General features: G+C 41.0%; 1 protein-coding gene across 1 annotated transcript in view; it reads left to right on the top strand.

The window, feature by feature from the left end:
- Positions 1-409: 409 nt before the first annotated feature.
- SULF1 (sulfatase 1) overlaps positions 410-20,828 on the top strand; it is a 167,831-nt gene continuing 147,412 nt past the window's right edge. Inside the window, exon 1 of the mRNA XM_058668715.1 lies at positions 410-679. The gene's annotated coding sequence lies outside the window, so the exon portion shown is untranslated. The remainder of the gene's footprint in view (positions 680-20,828) is intronic.

A 20,828-nucleotide genomic window follows, 5' to 3' on the forward strand; every position in this document is an offset into this window, starting at 1 on the left:
TAGGAAGGTGGGAGTTTAGATTTCAAAACGTAGATGTCACATTTCACTGCAAACTACTCCCACTTTAACACTTGATCCGCGTGTCAGAATGAATCTTTTTCTCTCCTACGGGGGAGGGGGAGTGGCTTGTTGAGCAGATTGTCCTCCGTGGATCAGTAGGAGAGAAGCTTTCGCGGCTCCGGGCATCCTCTTGAGGAACCCCCCTCCCTCCCCCCCCGCGTCCCCAAGGGCTACACCAGGAGTTGTGAAAAGTAACGCACAACTGGCCACCGGGGCAATTCACTCCCTCCACCTTCGCTCAGGCACCTCCCACTTCTCCTCCTTTTAGAACAGTCCCTTTCTCTCCGAAAATCTCAGGTTACTTGGCTGGGAGTTCTCAGACCTGCAGCTTCAGTCCTGCCCTCAGCCTCCAATCGGTAAGAGACACCCAGCCTCAGCAATTGGATTGGGCAGCCTGTCTTGACACACCACTGTGCTGAGTGCTTGAGGACGTGTTTCAACAGATGGTTGGGGTTAGTGTGTGTCATCACATTCGAGTGGGGATTAAGAGAAGGAAAGCTGCCTGGCTGGAGCTGTGTGGTCTTCTCCAAGTGAGAGTTGCAGGCAATAGAACTACTTTGCTTGGGGAAGAAGAGGACGGAGTCGTTTTCAGCAGCCACAAGGAAGGCAGTTGGTTCAGGTAAAGGAAAAGACGGTGAATGCTTCTCTCAGCCTCTCTCTTTTAACGTAGTTTTTGAATGGAATGCTAGCGCAGCACACGTGTCAAAGCTTTTGTACGACTCATAGATAACAGCGCACACAGCTCGATGCTTGTCTCTCTTTGTAGAAGGAGCACTCCTCCTGCCTGGCTTTTGAAGGTGTAGTTGAAAAAATGTCTTTTGGAGCATGTTTGTACCTTTTCGTGTCCCCATTACACCCTCAAAATAGGAGCCATAAATCTCTCATTGAGAGAGAGAGAGAGAAGGTTAAAAGCATTTATTTTAGCTTTCACGATCAGAATTCACTTTCGAACTGTTGCATTTGCTACTCGATGTACAAAGATTTATTTATGGACTGGATGTCTGGGTTGCTAACAAAGATGGAAATGCTTTCTTAACCGATTTGTGCAAGGTAGATTGTGCCTGATTTTTGGTGAGCCAAGTGCTTTTAGACATTTTTTGGCGTTTTCTCCAAAGTTTGAAAACTGCGTAAGAGAAGGGGCTTCAGCTACCCTCTGAGCTGCCAATAGTTCTCTTGAAAACGAAAATGCTGGGAGCTGGAAGAAAAGCAGGGGAAAAAAGGAAGGAAGAAAATGCTCTTTAACATAACCCTCTTGCAGCCGCAGGGGGAGCAGAGGGGGGTAATTCATTTGCAGATCTGTTTGTGAAAGTTTTACAAGTCATGGAAAACTAAAGTAGCATCTCTGAAATGGGTAATTAAAGCCACTACATGTATGGGTTTTACACAAGCTATCTGAAGTGTTAATTAAATATAAATAGAGTTTTAGGCTTAGTTATAAGCAAACAAACAAAAAAGGTTTTCATTATAAATGAGTCATTGGAAATTAATGATCATCGGGTGCCGGTACCTGAGCAACCTAAAATGTGTTGTCATCTTGCATGTGACTACTGGATAACCACTGTGCCAGAAGCACCTACCAAAATTAAACTGAACGGAGCACAAAAAAGGAAGTTGCGCCCAGTATACTATGTTTACTTTGTGATATAAAATTCTTTTTTTAAAAAAATCAATACCCTGTTTTCACAGGAATCAACGTAGTAGATTTTTCAGTTTTATTAAGTTCTGAACCAGGAAAATTGAGCCAGTCAGTTGCTATAGACTTGTCCTGTCCACCTTTGTGCCTCTATGTGGGGGGTGTGATAATTCTTGCTCCTCCAGGACACTCCTGTTCCGTGGAGAAACCCAACACCGTCCTTGCTCTCTGCAGGTGAGAGTGTGAATCAGACTGCACACAAGCTAGTCTCAAAAAGGAGTTGTTTCATCCATTTGAATAACAAGCTTTATGGCTAGGGCTTTGTGATTTCAGTATTCAACTGTATAAAGATGCCCGTGAAATGATATTTCATGTTGTTTATACGTTTTTGTGATACAGCTGACATGTTTCAAATCCTGTGTTTGTGTTTGTGTTTTAAGTCAATATTAAGACAACGCATAGTGTTGTTCTTTGGACTCATCTCTGGTTATTATCTCAAACATTTTCTTCCCTGAGAAAAGATTCTCATAAATAACCAGGCAGTTAGTCTGACAGAGTATTATCTGATTCCTGATATTACATAACCAAAATAGGACTAAGTGCATAAGCTGAGGTCTTTTGGAATTCCAGTCATTCCATTTTGGCTTTACAATGGGACTAAGGTTTTAAAAAAATAAAGCCAGAAAGGCCAGCTTGTATCTCGGATTGTATCAGGATTAGAACTACATGCACGGCACACGTGGCCCATCCATGCCGTTTTTCACTAAGGGAGAAATATTTCAGGAAAAAGTAAATTTCTTCCTCCCAAGTCAGATGACCCTCTGTGAGATGCGCATGACGGCAGCCTAAGCAAAGCAAGGTGTGGTTTCAGCAGGGGCGCCCCAGGAGTCTCTGCCCCTGATCTGACAGACACATCACAGGGGGTGCCTGTACAGGACCTTTGCAATATGAGAGAATTTCCCCACCCTACCACCCCCAAATCATCCTTATGCAGCATTAAGCAGGAGAACAAGAGAAAAGAAGTGCTGAGAAAGAGTATACTCACACCTTGAAGAGGTGAGGTTGTGTTTCTGTTCCCCTAACAGTAATGGGAAGTGACTGAGGAAACTGGAAGGGCTTGCTGGAAGAGACAGTGCCCACAGGCAATCCTAGTTTCTTGTCAAATTCTAAATCTGCTGGTCCAGATGGCAGACACTCAGAGCCTTATTTATTGTGACTTCTACATACCTCCGTTTGACATTTGGTCTCTTCCTGACAGCGCCTGTGCCGGTAACGCACATGGAGTTCCCATCAGTAACTTAACAGCTGTAAAAGTGTTGAAGCACATAGGGGAGCCCTCACAAACAAGTGGAAAATAAAAGGGAATGGGGAGACCTCCTGCGTATTGTGGATGTGACCTTCTGTCTAGGTGGGCATTAGGGTGCCACATCTCGGAGGTGAAAGGAAACTGAATGGTCTGTTGAGGAGAGCTAGATAATGCACTTTACGGTGGAGGGAGAGACTAAAAGACACAGATATTATTGACTGGACATGCAGTTGCTGAGTGCAAAGCTTTATCAGAAAGCTGAAAGGGCTCTAACTCTGTTTCCTTTCAGGAAATGTATGTCAATTCCAGCAGATTGTCACAACAATTTCCATTATCATGGGGAAGACAGGTGGCAAATGGGACACTGATCATTTTCTTACCTAATTATATATTCATATAGGAATGCACAGAGTTGTGGGTTTTTACTTTAAATATTTTTTGCATTGTGGATTAAAAGCAGATTTATTCGCCAAAATCTATGCAGCAGGATTTCTGATACTTAGCTATATATAGTATTGAGATTTCCCTGACCGTTGCCATGTGGATGAGGCCGACCACTGGGTCAGGTCAGGACATCTGGTTCTTTTTTTTCCCTGAGCGATATTTCAGTGGAGAAAAGATGGAGTAAATTTGGGGGGATTAAAATGTTTTAAAAGCTGCCTCCAAACAGATTGTTATTTTTATCTTCATCATTTACTTTGGGAGAAAAAGATCATGCATGAAATTAAGTTCATGGTCATATGGTAAATTCACATTGACTTTTGGTTAGATCCATGAAAAAAGAAATAAAAATATTTTATGGAAAAATTTTTTTTCCTGAAATATGTTTCCTATTTAAAATATTTTTGATTCATTCTCAATACGCCAGGGAGGAAGGGAATTCCCGTGTTAGCTTATTTTCCTCACTAATACTCCCCGGTCCCCCATAGCCCATCTGTCATCGAATTCTGTGAGCTGATCCTTTAAAATGACTCTCACATCTGGCCCACAGCTACCATCAGAATACAGTGATTGTCTCACCTGTGGGACATTACAGCCGTCTCCTACCTTGCCTCTGTTTCTCTCTTCTGTCCACCACTTGCGGCCTGAGCTGCTCACCATAGCATTCCCATCAAGGCTTGTCTCATCCGAGAGTTACCACATGGTGTCTCCTTCCCTACAACATGAAGTTCAGCCCTCTCCATCAGATCTGTGGTCTCCCTAACTCCTTTCCAACCACATCCCCACCACATCCCTACAACAGAACTCCCTCCAGCTATGGTCCAAAGCTCAACAGCTCCTTTTCCTCATGCCTTCTCTTTATACTCCAATTTTCTATCTTGTGTGTAAAATGAGAGTTCATCATTAGGCACACAGTGCTTGCTGGTTCTAAGTCCACATACCTGTGTGTAGGATGTAGGATGTCCCACTTCTTCATCCTCATTACTGACACAGACTCATCCTTCAAGCTTGCAGCTGAAAATCGCCTTTCAGAAAATCCTCCCCCATCCCCACCTCCTATGGTGTTTTTCTTCCCTTAAGCCAGTCAGTGGTTCTCTATTCACTGAGTTTAGCACAAATGCCTTTTTTTCCTCATAGCTTCCTCTCTCCATATGAGAGAAAAGGGAAAAAAAATCAACAAACCTCAGTTGGTTTTACCTTGGGAAATCTTAGAAAAAATGCCACCTAGGCAAAATGTAAAATTATTTCACAAAATTAAACTTGATTATTAGATGAAATATTCCCTTCATTTTCAACTTTTTTATAGTCTATCACAGGAAATTGGAAATATGACTTTGAGGCAGGAGGACACAGGTTTAAGATTCAAACAAACCTGTATTGTAATCCAAGGACAAAATCTAGTTTTCTGGCCTTGAACAAGTGACCTAGCCATTACAACTTTCAGCCTCTCTGTAACTGTAAAATGGAGATATGAGCATTTAACTTTGGAGTATTATAAATAAAACAGATGAAGAAAGCTGAGTGCATGTCTGACATTAAATGTCCAATAAATGGGAAAGAGAAAGGTTGATAGGTGTTATGGATGGATACAGATCTAGGATGCAGGAATGTGTCTGTCTCAGTTATAGCAATCACTAATTCTGACTATGATGAATTTTCCTTTAGCATTTTCTTCTGTCACCAAAGATGTATATGGGGAGAATGAGAGACAGAGAGAAAGAGAAAAAGAAGGTAGCTCTTAGCATTTAAGTATTTGGATCAGGTGAGCTGAAGGACCTGCAGTTGTTCCACATTGCAAGGAGGAGCAGGATCCTGGGTCCCCTGTGAGGGGTAATAAAGAGCAAGCCCCAGACCACAGCGCTGTGCAGGAACAAAAGACCAGATCAGTGGACCCCAGCAGGGAGTTGGATTCACTAAGGGTCATGTGCTCCTTTTCCTTCCGCCTGGCACACTATTTGGAAAGAAATAATCACTTGGCAAAACACCATGGAGAGTCCGGTCAAGCTTCCAGAAGTAATCGGTAAAGCAATATACCACTTAGACAAAACAGAGGGCTTGAACCTTTGCTGTCCCTCACCTCCAAGGCAAAAGCAACAAAGAGCTTAAAACTATCAGCTTGAGCTCTTCTCTTTTGCAAACTCTGCACCCACCCAAGGATGCAGAACATTCTGCTGATGCCTTGTCCCTCAGAAGGGCAGCTGGCTGAGAAATTCTCTAATAAAGCACGGAATACCACTTAGAAAATATGTCTAGACCACTGATCAGTCAAGTGCAGTTTTCAGGATCTTGGGATACATCAAAGGATACGCTTTCCAACCCCAGTCATCTGGTTTGCACCTGTCCCAGTCCAGAGAGAGGAAAACAACTAAAACTTTTCAGGATGGCAGTATTTCTAAGGATCACTCCCTCAGTCCTGCCAACATGTCTATAGTACTCTCAGAAAGAAGTTTTAGCAGTTATATTGCTTAACCTCAACTTCAGATATACAGCAGCTGAATTGCTTGTCTTTGCTTCAAAATATTAAGTCCATGTATTCCTACACAATAGGGCATTAAGCCTTTGTTAATGATAAGAAGTAATTTTCCATGTTACCTTCCACCTTATCTTTTCTAACACTCTTTTTTTGTAAAACAGGTGAAAATCTACAAGAGTTTATTTCTATATTTCTAAAATACAAATCTAAGGGTTTTGAATATGCTACAGCTTGACTATAGTGGGTGTAACTACATTAAACCTCTATTCTATGAACACACCATATTTCTGGCTGAAAGTTGTAATTGTAAAAGGTATAATCTTTCAAAAGTAACTTACAAATTTCATGTTATACTAATCAAATTCTAACACAAGATTAAATGTTGACAGTAGGAGGAGGGTTTGGGAGCTCAGATGGTTCTTGTTAAATTAAAAAAAATGAAAGAGACTAACATGGACAAAAACATTCATGAGCAAGTAGAGATGTTTTCACAAAAGAAGAATAGCAATGTAAGGTAGGGACTTGTCTTATCACATCTGAGCAATAATTGCACATTCCTAATAACCAAAATAGAAACCTAAATTCCCAAGAGTGTTGATCAGTTTTGTAATATGATGTTAAAGCTTGGGGCCAGCACAATGGTTCAACTGGCTAATCCTCCGCCTCCAAGCACAGCATGGGGCACAAACTCATGTCCTGGCTGCTCCACTTCTCACCCATCTCTCTGTTTGTGGCCTGGGAAAGCAATGGAGGATGGCACAAGTCCTTGGTACCCTGTGCCCATGTGGGAGACCCTGAAGATGCTTCTGGCCCCTTGTTTCATATCGGCTCAACTCTGGTCACTGCAATCATTCAGGGAGTGAACCAGCAGATAGAAGATTTTCTTTCTTTCTCTTCTCTCTATAAATCTTCCTTTCCAATGAAAATGAATAAATTAAAAAAAAACCTTACAGGCAACATCTGCTATACTACTTTAAGAGAAAAGGAAGGATAAACTACCACAAGATATTAGTTATCACAGAGATGGTTAAAAGCAAAAGATTAATTACATTCAGAGTGTGCATTTATATATGTTACTTTAAATGTACACAGCTATGGAGAGTATCTCCAAACTTACATTGCTAACAGGACTTAGCAGAAAATCCTTGCTACACGATAACATGTTGTTTATATAGACTTCCTGCCAGTATAACACCTCCCCTTAGCATTCATCTGCCAATCATCAATCTTCCTTAAAACAGAATGTCTGAGCAGGCAGTTGTGCTTGGCAGTGTGTCCAGAAATTGTTGAAACTTTAGCATTTATCTTTCATGCTACAAGAAGTGCGTCCCCGGAAAGAGAGGCCCTTACAAATCATATTTTCCTTTTTCCTCTTGAGAACTTCATGCTGCTGAGTTAAAGGGATATAACAGCTGAATGAAAGTATAGGATATGCTATATTTTTTATTCTGGACACCGAGAGTCTTCCCATGTGTTATCACATTCTTTATCATCTACGATATCTGTATTTAGTAAAGGAAATTTGGGGATGTGCTCCATATCAAACACTTTGAACCTCTTTATTTTCCAACAGTTGGGTTGATGTTTCAAGAACAGTATAATATGCCTTCTAAGTAGAATCAAAATACAGTGTAATATGCCTTCTAAGTAGAGCCAAAAGGAACAAGCCAAACAAAGATCCATTATGTTCAAGAACTTCCTATGTGTGTTTTTCTATCTTGGAAGCAGAGAGGTCTGCAAACTAGTATAGGACACCTTTCTTGCTGGGAAGGCATATCTAGGTGACCTGTGAAGAGAAGATACACAAAAAATTTTCAGTAACAATGCAAAGAATTTTGTAGTTACATATCAGCTAATAAACACTAATGAGGGCCCAGTGAGACAGCTCAGTAGCTCCCCTCACATGTACAAATTACCAGATGGGTGTCAGTTCATGTCCTGGTTATTCTAGTTTCTCATACAGCTCCCTGCCTGTGGCCTGGGAAAACAATAGAGGATAGTCCAATGCCTTGGGACCTAGCACCTGCCTTGGAGACCCAGAAGAAGCTCCTGGCTCCTGGTTTCAGATCAGTCCAACTCTAGCTATTGCGGCCACTTGGGCAATGAACCAGTGGATGGAAGATCTTTTTTTACACTTGATCTTAGCCAAAAGGCCGAGAAGCGATGGAAGATCTTTTTTTTCTGTCTCTACTTCTCTCTGTCAATCTGTCTTTCCAATAAAAATAAATAAATCTAAAAAAAAAAAAAAACCTAATAAAATAAAACAGATGTCAACAGAGCCCCCTGTTGGAGAACCTGGGATCTGCTCTGGACAGGATTGGTTCCCTGTTCAAACTCATCATTTACAAACTGCAAACGTGTCCTGTTACTCATACTTAGTTTCTTTCTCTATGAAACAGGGCTATGGTTTTCAAAAAGCATTATTATAAGGAAACTATTTTTTTAATGTCCTTATTTTTATATCTCCATTATGATTATATATATATCATCATATGATTTTTTTTAAGTCTCATAAAGATGCAGTTTGGAAATACAGTCAAAGGAGCCACATGGGCAAAGAAGAGGAGAGCAAAAGAAAACAAGGAAGAAGAGAGAGAAAATTTAGAAAAGGGGAAAAGAAGAGAAAGTATGACTCTCCCTTTCTTCCATTCTGGGCCTCCCTCCTTTCCCACCCCACCCCTTGATTTATTTGACAGATGGAGAAATAGTCAGTCATCTTCCCTCTGTTAATTCATTCTCCAAATACTAAAACCAAGGACTCAGGTCATGTCTCTCACCGGGGTGACCAGAACCCTCAAGCACTTGAGCCAGCACCACTCCCTCCCAGGGTGTGCATTCATGGGAAACTAGAACTGGAAGCAGAGCCAACATCTGACCCTGGCACTTCTACATTTGATGCAGACGTCCAAATGGCCTGTATGCCACTGCACCCAAAGCCCACCTCCTTAACGCTTTTCAGGAATGGGACGAGACAAGTAAAGAGAGAATTAGACAATTAGGAGGATCCCCACACTCAAATACGTTTTGAAAAATTGTGAAGCAGTCAATAACAATAACATAGCTTGGTGGTGGCTGAAAGAGGATGAGAGGGAGAAAGACGAAAAGGATTCCACCGAAGCATTGAGTCCAGCACACAGAGGAAGGAGCTGCAGTTCAGGGGAAGAGGAGTGCTGAGAGAAAGTCTCTTTGTTGCACAGTACATTTCCAAAGCCACAGAGATCGCTATGGGACAAATGTCTGTGTACTACAGGCTGCTCTTGGGACCTCTTAAATATAATGCAAACATGGATACATACATGAATTTAGACGTGTTTAATAGGATTAAAACTGATAAAATCCAATTTTCTGAGCATTGACAGACATTAGAATGAATACTCCACTATGATCATATCTTTATATAAAAGACATATTGCTCATACAAGAAAAAGGATCTTTTCTCAGATTGAAAGAACGGTTTGCTAAGTAACAACCTGGCGTTTCTAATTGGAGTTAAGTAATGAATTTTCAGGTTGTAACCTGAAGTTACTTCTGCCAAGGGTTACAATTCTTTCTTTTCAACTTAGAGAATGTTGACAGAGAAGGACACAAAATGTAGAAAAAAAATTAAAGTTGGGAAGAGATGAAATACGAATTTGCTCTGCTCCTAAAACTTCAGCCTCATTCTTGAAGGACGTTAATTGAAAAATATTTACAGAATGTAGGAGTGATTTATTTTACAGATGATATGTACTCTCCCGTCTTCAATGCAAAAGCAAATCATTACTTTATCTCTAACTGACATCTAATAATCGCATGTGTTCACAGAACACAGTGGGATATTTGGGCACATGATCATAATGCCCAGTGACAAGGCAGTATCAGTTTTAGGGCTTGGGAATGGTCTCTCCATTCTGTGCTTTTCTTCCTAATACTTATTATTTTGTCATTTTAAAAATATTTTTCAACTATATTATGTTCTCTTCAAAACTCGGAAGCTGTTCCTTATTTAAGCCCTCTTTGAATCAATAGACAGTTTCCAGGATTTAGTATAGTTTTATTAGGAGTAGAAGATTCTGCTTGCCATTAAAATGTTTTTACTGTACGAAAGATCTCAAAAGGTTTGTGTGTAAATAAAATTACAAGATGTATCTAGGGGCAGTTGTTTGGCACAGCAGTTAAGGTACCACTGGAGATGCCACCATCTATATTGGGAACACCTGGATTTGAGTCCTGCATCTGCTCTGTATTCTGATTTCCTGAGAACGGGCACCATTTCAGGTATCAGGTACTTGAATCTCTGCCATTCATTTGGGAGACCTTGACAGTTCCTGACTCCTGCTTGACTCAACCCTTCCTGTTGCAGGTATTTGAGGAGTGAATCAACTAGTAGAAGATCTCATTCTTTCCATCTCTCTGCTTTTCAAATAAATAAGAATGAAGACATGCACTTTAAAAAACATGTCCATCTTGGTGCAAAAACATTCATGGATCCCTCGTGAATTTCTGGAGAATGCTTTACAATGGGCAGTAGCATTCAAAGAATGCAGAGTTGGAGTTGGCAAGATTTAGAATTGAAATTTCATCTTGCTACTGAAAATCTGTGGGAATTGCAACGCCCATGAATACTTACAGGATTTTGATTCCTCAAAAGAGATGGATTCTATTCAGTTTTCAATGAATATTTTATCCTGCTTTATTTGATCAAACTGAGTTTTCTGAGCATGTTTCCTGGTTTGAATGGAGGTAATACCAGCCTAACAGCATCTATAATCTATATCTCACTCAGGATTCCCAAACATGAGTCTAATTAGTGAATAACTAACAACTGATTTGTGATATTAAGTACAATGAAACAAGGGGAAAAGATATACATAGCTGGATCAATAAGCATGAACTGCACAAACACAGAAGTTGAACTGGAGCTTGCAAGCTTCAAGCTGGGTCTCTTTCTTCCATATCAAGTTAGGTAACCAGTCTATGTCCTTAACTGGAGATTAGGGACTAAACCATGAACTGAAGTTCCTAAACTTAATTGAAGGTATCTAGGTTTAGGTCTTGATTCAGGCTTCTATTTCTTTTACACCTGCCTTGCAAAGACTTCTGGAATTGGAGAAGTATGGCCATTTAGGGAAAAGAAAAATTAGTGTACAAAAAAAGTGGAAAAAAGCTTTCAGTGCAATCAAGATATTCTGTCATAAAGTCACTTTTTTGACATAAAAATGACAGAAAATATAAGACTATAAGACACCTCCATAATTGGACATTGTTATGCTCCTTAGCCATTTTGTCCCAGAGATAGTTACCTGTCACTGTGCCACCCCAGTTAATACCGTAGCACAATTGCTTCTGCCATGGTCATAGCACCTTTGCAAGCTTATTCTAGGACACTTCATTGGCTTCTGATGATGATTTTCTTTCATACTGTGCCAATTAGTTACAATGGGTGTTCTGTTTGGTGCTTTCTTGATAACATTTGAAAACTTAAAAATCACTAAGCACATGGCACAAGCAATGAATAGAAATTGCTGAATAATGGCAATAGGAAAAAGAGGCAGGTGGTGCACAATGGGACAAGTCATTGGAATTCTGGGGTTTTAGGCCTGCCAACCATTAGCAGTGTCATTTGGAGCAAATTGGTTAGTCTTTCAGGGTCATGCCATCATCCCATTGCCTTTATTTTGCCATTCATTCAATCTGGATGGCATGATTCACATCCTTTACAAACAATCTGCTCTTCCCTTAAAATAAGCCTAAATGAGATTTAAAAGGATGGTAGGTAAAGAGAAATACTTAAATATGGTTCTGCCTCACCTCATGCTTGTAAATTGAACTCTATACATTTTCTTATTTCCACAGTCTAACATGCCACCATTAATCTATGCTTTAGCTATGCTTCACCATCCAACTGTTCTGAACTAGCTGGCTGTCAGTTTTAAATGAAGCACCAGCAATTAAGGACTTCCACATTCTTTTCCACTACAGCAATCCCACCTGTCTTACACATTTTTTGTTCTTTTCTAACAAGGCACAATATGTCCTGAATTTACATCACTTTCATTACACAGCATTTACTCACAGTGTTTTCTGAGGGAAAAGGGGGCTGCCTCCCATCTCAGTTCTGCAGGTCCAAATTTCGCCCCTTTCTGAATATTGGTTACTTCCGTAGAAATGTCTTTCCCTAACGTTACCAGCATTAATAATTCTCCTCTCATATGAGCTCTCTTCCTATTTGGAATCTTGTCACAGATTGTTACTCTTAGTTGTGTGCATTGATTGCTATTCATCGTAGATTCTTATCATTGTTTCTTCTTTTCTAATAGTAGAAACATTAAATCAAGCATCTGCGTCTATCAAGCAAAACTGCAATGTGATATATCCAGTACATGCTACAGGACTTCATTACAGATTCACAGAATGGGGGAAGACAACTAGTGGAGCATATTACATTTTATCATCGAGAAATTTTAGGATACTAATCAGCAGCAAATCTACAGCTACATCAGGCATTCTCTGACAGTGTGGATGACCCTATTGACACTAAATCTCCGGCTTATTTTTTTTCTGTTTCCATCTCTGCCCACTTCAACTCTCCAGAGCTGCATTTTAGCCAGCTGGATTCCAGCCAGAAACAGATTCAAATAGACAATAGGCCAACTAGAATTCCCATCTTCCTAGATTAAATGTGAAATTGTATAGCTGGGTGTCATTCACATGCCAGCCACTCAGAATTCTATGTTATCAATTAATGTCTCTTGAGGACTGATTGAAGAGATTGTGACAATTGCATTTTTAAGAATCTTGAAAGTTATGATGGGGCCAGGATTTCAGCAAGAATACAGATATGTATAGCACCTGTCCACTATCTCCTGCATAGCATAAATTAATGTGTCCTATAAATTCCATAGTGAAAATTTTTAATAACCCTAATCCAATGGTAATACAGAAAACGACTACAAATAATCAAGTGGAAAGATTGCCATTTCACTCATATACTATACATTTTAAAATAATCACAGATCATTAAGACTATAGTAGCACAAAAGAATAGCAATATGGGTATGAGCTCCTTTTAGATATTTCATTTCATTTTGACAACTTTGTGTAGCATAAAGTACCTATGTACATTTTATTTTTTTAATTTTTTTAAAGATTTATTTTATTTTTATTACAAAGTCAGATATACTGAGAGGAGGAGAGATAGAGAGGAAATGGAGCCACCGGGATTAGAACCAGCGGCCATATGGGATCAAGGCAAGGACCTTAGCCACTAGACCACACTGCCGAGCCCCACCTATGTACATTTTAAAGGATAAGAATTAGAGTCACACACTAAAATGATAATTTTAGGCATACTATGTTTGCAGTAAAATTTACTCACTGGAAGTTAGGAGAGAATAACTACTTTTTCTTTAAATACACACACACACACACACACACACACACACACAGAGGGATCCCAATATACAATGATTCATTGCACAATTGTATGACTATACACTACAAAAGCACACCCATGGAGCCCATAGAGGCATCCTATTTTTCAATTTCAGCACACAAGATGAATGTGCAACACTTTATTATAACATAGACTTTGTAACTGCCCAACAGTAGGCTGACATCAATGTTTTATGCTTAAGGTAGGCTCAAAGTGATGATGCTTAATAAATTAAGTACATAAAAATGCATTTAGACTTAAACAATTTCAACTTAGAGTAGATTAGGAAGACACATCCTTATCATGAATTAAGGAGTATCATAATATGCAAATGAAATTGAAAAAAGCAGACTATGGGTCGCTGATATGTAAGTGTTCTTCTACTGTTTCTGCCACTTTTCTGTGTTTGAAATTGTCTCCAAATATAAAGAGGCACAGCCACAGGGAAGTTAAATAATCTGCACACACAAACAGAATTGTTTAGAGACAAAGTGAAGAATTGGAAGTCAGGTCTTCTATTTTTCCAAAGTTTTCTTCAAATCTGTCATCCATTTATTTAATTATAAATGTAATTTTCACCTAATTTTATAATATTTCTAAGTATTTATAAACTCCAATCAAACTTTTTGCCCATTTGTCATCAATAATTACCATGAGTACCACAGCCTGTGGTGGGGGTGGATCTCAGAAAGAGAAATAAAAGAAAGAGAAAGGAGAAAAAGAATCAAAGAATCTTACATTTGTGCTTTACAATCCAAATGCTGGCAATAACCAGGGCTAGGCCAAGCTGAAGTCGGGAACCGGAACTCCCTCAGTCTCCCATCCAGTTGTCAGAGACCCAATACCTCAGGCATCATTTGTTGCTTCCCAGGGTGCACAATAGCAAAAGCACGAGCATGAGTGGAACTTGACCCCAGACCCTAGGATATGGGATAAGGGCATTCTAAGCATTGGCTCAATCCACTGTAACATACTTCCTGTCCTGATTTAATAATAATCTTTATAAACCATGTTTTCACCAGCCTCATTACATTAGATCTTCACGATATTTTATATACAGTCACTAGGATGGGCATAATTGGATCCATTTTGCAGATTAATGTGTTCTTATATGCTACATGGTGGAGTTTAGACAGGCATAGTAAATTCCAGCACCAGAGCTCTTTCTAGTATATCCTCTTGTCATTTCAGTTCTTTGTCATACTCCAGTTCTTTAACATGCTCCCAGGCTTATATTTAATATAATAATTTTTAAAAATAACATTTTCCTATGAACAGAACAAAATGACTAATAAGAATATCAACATTGTATTATTAAAAAAAAAAAGATTTATTTCTTTGTATTGAAAGTCAGTTTTACAGAAAGAAGGAAAGACATAAAGATCTTCTGTCTGTCGGTTCACTCCCCAAGTGGCCACAACAGTTGGAGCTGAGCTGATCTGAAGCCAGGAGCCAAAAGCCTCTTCTAGATGTCCCACGTGGGTACAGGATCCCAAGGCTTTGGGCCGTCCTCTACTGCTCTCCCAGGCCACAGTCAGGGAGCTAGAAGGGAAGTAGAGCAACCAGAATACAAGTGGGTGCCCACATGGAATCCCGCTGCTTGCAAGGTGAGGACTTTAGCCACTAGACTACGTCGCCAGGCCCAACATCGTACTATTATATGTAACAGTAGCTGAGGCTTGTTAAATGCCTACATATTATACCCAAGTAATTGCTGTGCATTCATTGTCTAATTTAGTTTTTCAACATCTTTATGACACGGAATCCTCACTGTTCCCATACTATAAATGAGGAAACAGGCCCAGATTTAGTTGATCAATGTCACAGAGCTGTAGGGGCCAGGGCAGGGTATGCACCTGTACAATCCACATTGTCCATTTTGTCCTTTAAACCCAACTTACTGAAGTTCTTTTCCATGTATTCAACAATGTGATAAATCCACAATTGACATTGGGAGAATTCTTTCTTGGGACCATTTGGATACAAAAGTCTAGGTGGGAAAAGGACATCACCACATCTTACAAGCAACCACTTGAAGCAAGAAACACATCTTACCTGTGTCAACAGCAGCTCCTGGCACATATTAAACGTTCAAAGCATGTTTGCTCAATGAGTGATGGCATTGGAGTTCTCTGTTAAGAAGTCTGTGAGATGTCAATATCTAAATACTTAAACCTATGGCAGACATGCATAGAGAGGTAAGCCTGCAGTGCCAGCATTCCTTCTGGGTGCCAGTTCAAGTCCCAGCTACTCCTCTGCTGGTCCAGCTCCTTGCTGATGTTTCTGGAAAAGCTACGGAGGATGGCCTAAGTGCCTGATCCCCTGCAACCACGTGGGAGACCCAGAAGTTTTTGGCTTCTTGTTCAGTTTTGGCTTCTTGCTCAGCACTGGCCATTTCAGTCATTTGGGGAATAAACTGATAAATGAAAGACTTCTTTCTGTGTAGCTCTCCTTTATAATTCTGCTTTTCAAATAAATAAAATAAATTATAGAAATCTTAAAACAGTGCGTGCCTAAACCAAAAAACTGAAATTAAGTTGACTCAACTCACTAAATCTTAGCAATATTAGGAAAGCACTAGATTTTAAAGCCAGAAAAAAAATGATAAAAGGGGGGGAAGCACATTTCTTTTTTAAAAGATTTATTTTTTTAAAAAGAAAAAGGTACCCAAATTTATTTAATACACATTTTGCATGACACAAGAGCTTTCATAAGGAAATGAAGACCTTCCTCCCCTGCCCCCCCAAAAGATTTATTTTTTAAAAGAAGTTTATTTATTTTTATTGAAAGTCAGATTTACGAAGAAAAGGAGAGACAGAAAGATTTTCCATCTGCTGGTTCATTGCCAAGTGGCCACATCTGCCAGAGCTGATCCAATCCAAAGCTAGGAACCAGGAGCTTCTTCCAGGTCTCCCACGCAGGTGCAGGGTCCTGAGACTTTGAACCATCCTTGACTGCTTTCCTAGGCCACAAGCAAGGAGCTGGACAGAAAGTGGAACAGCCAAAACTAGAACAGGCACCCATATGGGATCCTGGCACAAGCAAGGTCTGGACTTTAGCCTCTAGGCTAACACGGCGGGCCCTAAAAGATTTATTTTTATCTGAGAGGAAGATTTACACAGAGAAAAAGACAGAAAGAAATAGAGAGAGAAGAGAAAGTGATTTTCCATCTGCTGGTTTACGCTCCTGAAATGACTGCAATGGCCATAGCTGGGCTGATCCGAAACCAAGAGCAGGAGCTTCTTCCAGGTCTTCTACAATAGTGCAGGAGCCATAGAACTTGGGTTATCCTCCATTGCTTTCCCAAGATGTAATAGGTGCTACATCTGAGGCGCAACATTCAGAACTTGAACTGGTGCCCATATGAGATGCTGTCACTGCAGGAGGATTAGCCCACCAAGCGCCTGGGCCAGCCCTACAGATTTCTTTTTCAGATGGCTTTTAATTTAGCTCTTAGAAAGTTGAAGTGCTCCATCAATAATGTTATCTAAGACTTATTTATTTGAAAGGTAGCATTACAGGTGGTAGGGACGACACAAGCGCACACACATAGAGACTGAAAGAGAGAGACTTTCCATTCATTGATTCACCCTCCAAGTAGCTAAGTCAGCTTGAAGTCAGGAGCTAAGAACTCCATCTGGTCTGCTACATAAGGGCATGAGCACTTGAACCATGCATGCCTACCCAGATGCATTAGCAGGGTGCTGGATCAGAAGCGGAGCAACCAGGTCAGTGCTCATATGAAATATTAGTGATGCAGAGGGCAAGACTGAATGCATTGTGCCTCAGTGCTAGCCTTTGATTTGATGACCAATTTTTAAAAATTATTTATTTGATACAGTAAGAGAAATAGACTGTCCATTCATTGGTATATTCTCAAATTCCCACAAGAGCCAGGGGTTGGTTAACCCAGAGTCAGAGGACTAGCACTGCAGTTGGGTCTCCCATGTGAGTGCCAGGGAGCCAAGTATTTGAGCTATTACCTCCTGCCTTCCAGGTATACCTTTAGGAAGCTGTATTTGAAGCAGCTACAAGACTTGATCACAGGTACTCCAATACAGAACATCATGTTCAGAGTGGTGGCTTAACCCAATGTGCGGCCAACACCAGCCACAGGATGATTACTTCCAGGCATAAAAAGTAATGTTGAGCCTCGCTAGGGGTTGGAGTCATGACTTTCCCCTTTGCTATAACCCGTAAGAATGAATATAGACAAATGCTCCAGTTAAAATCCTGATGGTGCTGTTCTTTAGTGGCCCATTAAGCTATGACCCAGGAAAGGACCAGTAGGAAGGCTACATTAGTTCAAGATAAGTACTAAATATATCTTATTCCTCTCTCCTTGCAGTCTGACACCCAGCCATCTTCTCAGTGCTTTTCTGCTATTCCAAATTTTTACATGATATTCATTTGTAAATATTTTCCCCCAAGAGTGGCTAACTGAGCCAGGTAGACCACACGCACCCACCTCCCAACTGTCTTTAAAACACTGTCTTTGTCCTACCCTGTGTATTCCAGAACAGCTCACACATATCCTAAAGCACACAGTTTAACTTTGTGCACTGTAAGGGAATTTCAGGGCAAAAGTGCATTCATTGGAGTCAGTCGCACATTGGGGCTCAGGTTACTGAGCTTGGCATGCTTGAAAGCCTTCAAACAGCTCCTTCTAAAAACTCCTCCTTATCACTCCTGGTGCTGTCCATCACACTCACGTCAGGCTGCGGCCTTAGCTCCAGCTTTTTTGTACTAATGCATCCTGCAGCCCCAGACATGAGTGTCCTGTAGATTGTGCAGAGCAAGGCTCTTTCCTGTCTGGGATTCAGCACATCCTTATCAGCATCTCTGGGAGACTTGCAACCTCTGCAGTGGGTTTGTGTCCAGGGTCCAATTCCCCATACATCTCTTCATTCTCTGCCAGTTGCTGCCCCAAGACTTTTCTCCATTCTTGTTCTCTGGCAAGCAAGGCTTTACACTGCCAATCCCTGTCTCTATAGCAGCTTATTCAAGAATGATGTGACAAGCTGGATTCCTCACCTACTAAGTTTCTTTGAAGATTTTCCTTTATTTGTTTGTTTATTTGTTTGTCTTGGGCTATGATTCGTTATCCTGTTTTCTAGCAAAAATTCCTAAGATTTCTAACACCCACCCCAGCACTGATCCCCTTTATGATTGTCTCTGAGTGAGGCTAAGCTTACAACAGTAATTCAGACTATTATTAATGAATACTATCATGTTTTCCAGGAGATCTTTATTGTTATGCCTTCATATCATTAACTATTGTGATTATATACAATAAGAGTTCTACTTCTTTTAAAGTTATTGTTTTTTTTTTATTTGAGAGGCATAGAGGTGGGAAAGGAAGGGGAGATGTCTCATCCAGTATTCACTGCCCAGTGCTCCGGAGCCTGGACCTCAATCCAAATCTCCCATGTGAATGGCCAAGGTCATCACTGCTGCATCCTAGGTTGTGCATTAATAGGAATATGGAATTGGTAGTGTAGCCTGGAGTCAAACTCAAATACTCCGACATTGGATGCAGGTAGCCCATGTGGTGGTGGTCTTAACAGCAATGACAAATACCTTCCCTGAATGCTTTTATTCAAACACAGGAACCTGGAAACCTGAGCTTTTCCCATGAAAAGTGAATGAATTGTTTCCTTATCTGAATCAATTAATGCCAAATTTGTGCCTAAGGACATGCATGTCCTAAGATTCAGAAAAGGAAGGAGAAAGTGAATGAGAGAAAGTCCTTGCCACCTTCTGGACACTGCCATTCACCTGCAGACACTGCTGTCCCTAAACTGATCATTCCAGTTGTGAGAATAGCAACAGAAAAATACACTCCAGTAGAGCTACCCTTTATACTCATGTCGATTGGTCTCTACAAAACCATGAGGCCCCTCAACAGCAGCTTCTACATAGATACTAAACAGTGAAACATATTCATTAACTACATGGAGATAGGCTTCGTTTTGCTGCCATTTACACTTTTTATCCTGACTAGTTAAATTTGTTACTGTGAAGTAATTCTTCCCATGACTTACTGAACTTTTTGCTAAAGAGCTACATGAGGATTTGCTGTGAAACTGTCAGGGGAGAAAAGACTGAGATGCCAATAAATACTTGTTAACAGGATGGCAGCACCAGGCCTTTAGGAAAAGAATGACTCGCTACGGAACATGCAGAATTGTCTGCACCTTGCTTTTTTTTTTTTAATCTATTTTATTGTGTTGTTGTTGACAATCTTTACATAGTTAATTACAGTTAAAGAAAGAAAAAGAAAAAAAAAAGGTTCAGGGGGATAGGAAAGTGGGTAATACTATTATGTCCATATTGTTTCCATCATGTATCTGAGGTAAAGGGGGATATTGTGGGAGAAGCCCCACCTGGTTTCCCGCCCACCCCGAGTCCCGGATGTGGGGCATGCTCTGAGATATGTGCTCAAGTGGTGTTAATAGTTCTCTAGTTATGAATCGCTGCCAGTTTCGCTCGATGAGGTCGTCCACTGATTGATATGGTCCATCATAAGGTCTCCGTTTGCCCAGTATTTCGCTGCTAACATATAGCTGAGATGAATGATTGATCTGCTCTGTCTTCTGTCTTTTCTTGATTAGAGTTCTGAGTCCAGCAGTTCGATTGGGGAGATCTCCAAAGAAACTTTGAGGTATTCCCAGACTAGTTTCTTGTATGTTCTAGCAAGCACAGGGCCCGGCACAGTCCATCATCCCGATCAGCTGGTGGTTGCAATTGCTGGGTTGGTTCTGTTTTCAGTCCCGAGTTGCACTGGAACCAATGGGTGTTGCAGTCCAGTCTGGTTCTGCCCAGCACGTACTCGGCCCTCACACAAACCAGTGGGAGCTGCAGCCTAGTCGGGGCGACCCACAATAACCCCCCCCCCAGGCCCGCCCCCTACCCTGGTTTGCCAGTATGTGTAGCAGAAGACCAGTCTGTCCCCCATCCCATTTGGCTCTGGCACTTGTCAATGGGTATTAAAGCTTAGTTCTATCTAACCAACTCAACCATCCAGCCCTCACGGGTGTTGTTGAGTGCCTCTCTATCTAGCCATCCCAGCCCCCGTCCTAGTTTTCATGCCCTCCCAAGGGAATAGTGACCCAAGAAGGGGGAACCCACTTTTTCCCTCTCAGGTCTCTCAGTCCCGGTTTATGCACTCTTTAGGTGGTTCTATGATTTGACTTGACAGAATTAGTCCCCAGTGCCAGCTTCTGTGGCTATGCCCAAACATCCCTCACCCCCTCTAATTTATGCTTGCACCAGCAGGAATAATCAGCCCAGCCTGGCTTTTCCCTGATCTAGTCCACATGCAGCGCACAGGTGTTGTAGCCTTGCATAGTCTAGTCTGTCTCTATCCCAGTCCACGCTCTCCATTGGGAGTAGCTGTCCGGCGAGGGGACCAGCCCCTTAATCCCCCCGCCAGCTCTGCCCCTCCCTTCCTTCCTGGATCTCACGTGTGCTGGTTGGGTGCTGCATTCATATCCAGTAC

The sequence above is a fragment of the Ochotona princeps genome, chromosome 9, assembly GCF_030435755.1.
Source record: "Ochotona princeps isolate mOchPri1 chromosome 9, mOchPri1.hap1, whole genome shotgun sequence".
NCBI lineage: Eukaryota > Metazoa > Chordata > Mammalia > Lagomorpha > Ochotonidae > Ochotona > Ochotona princeps.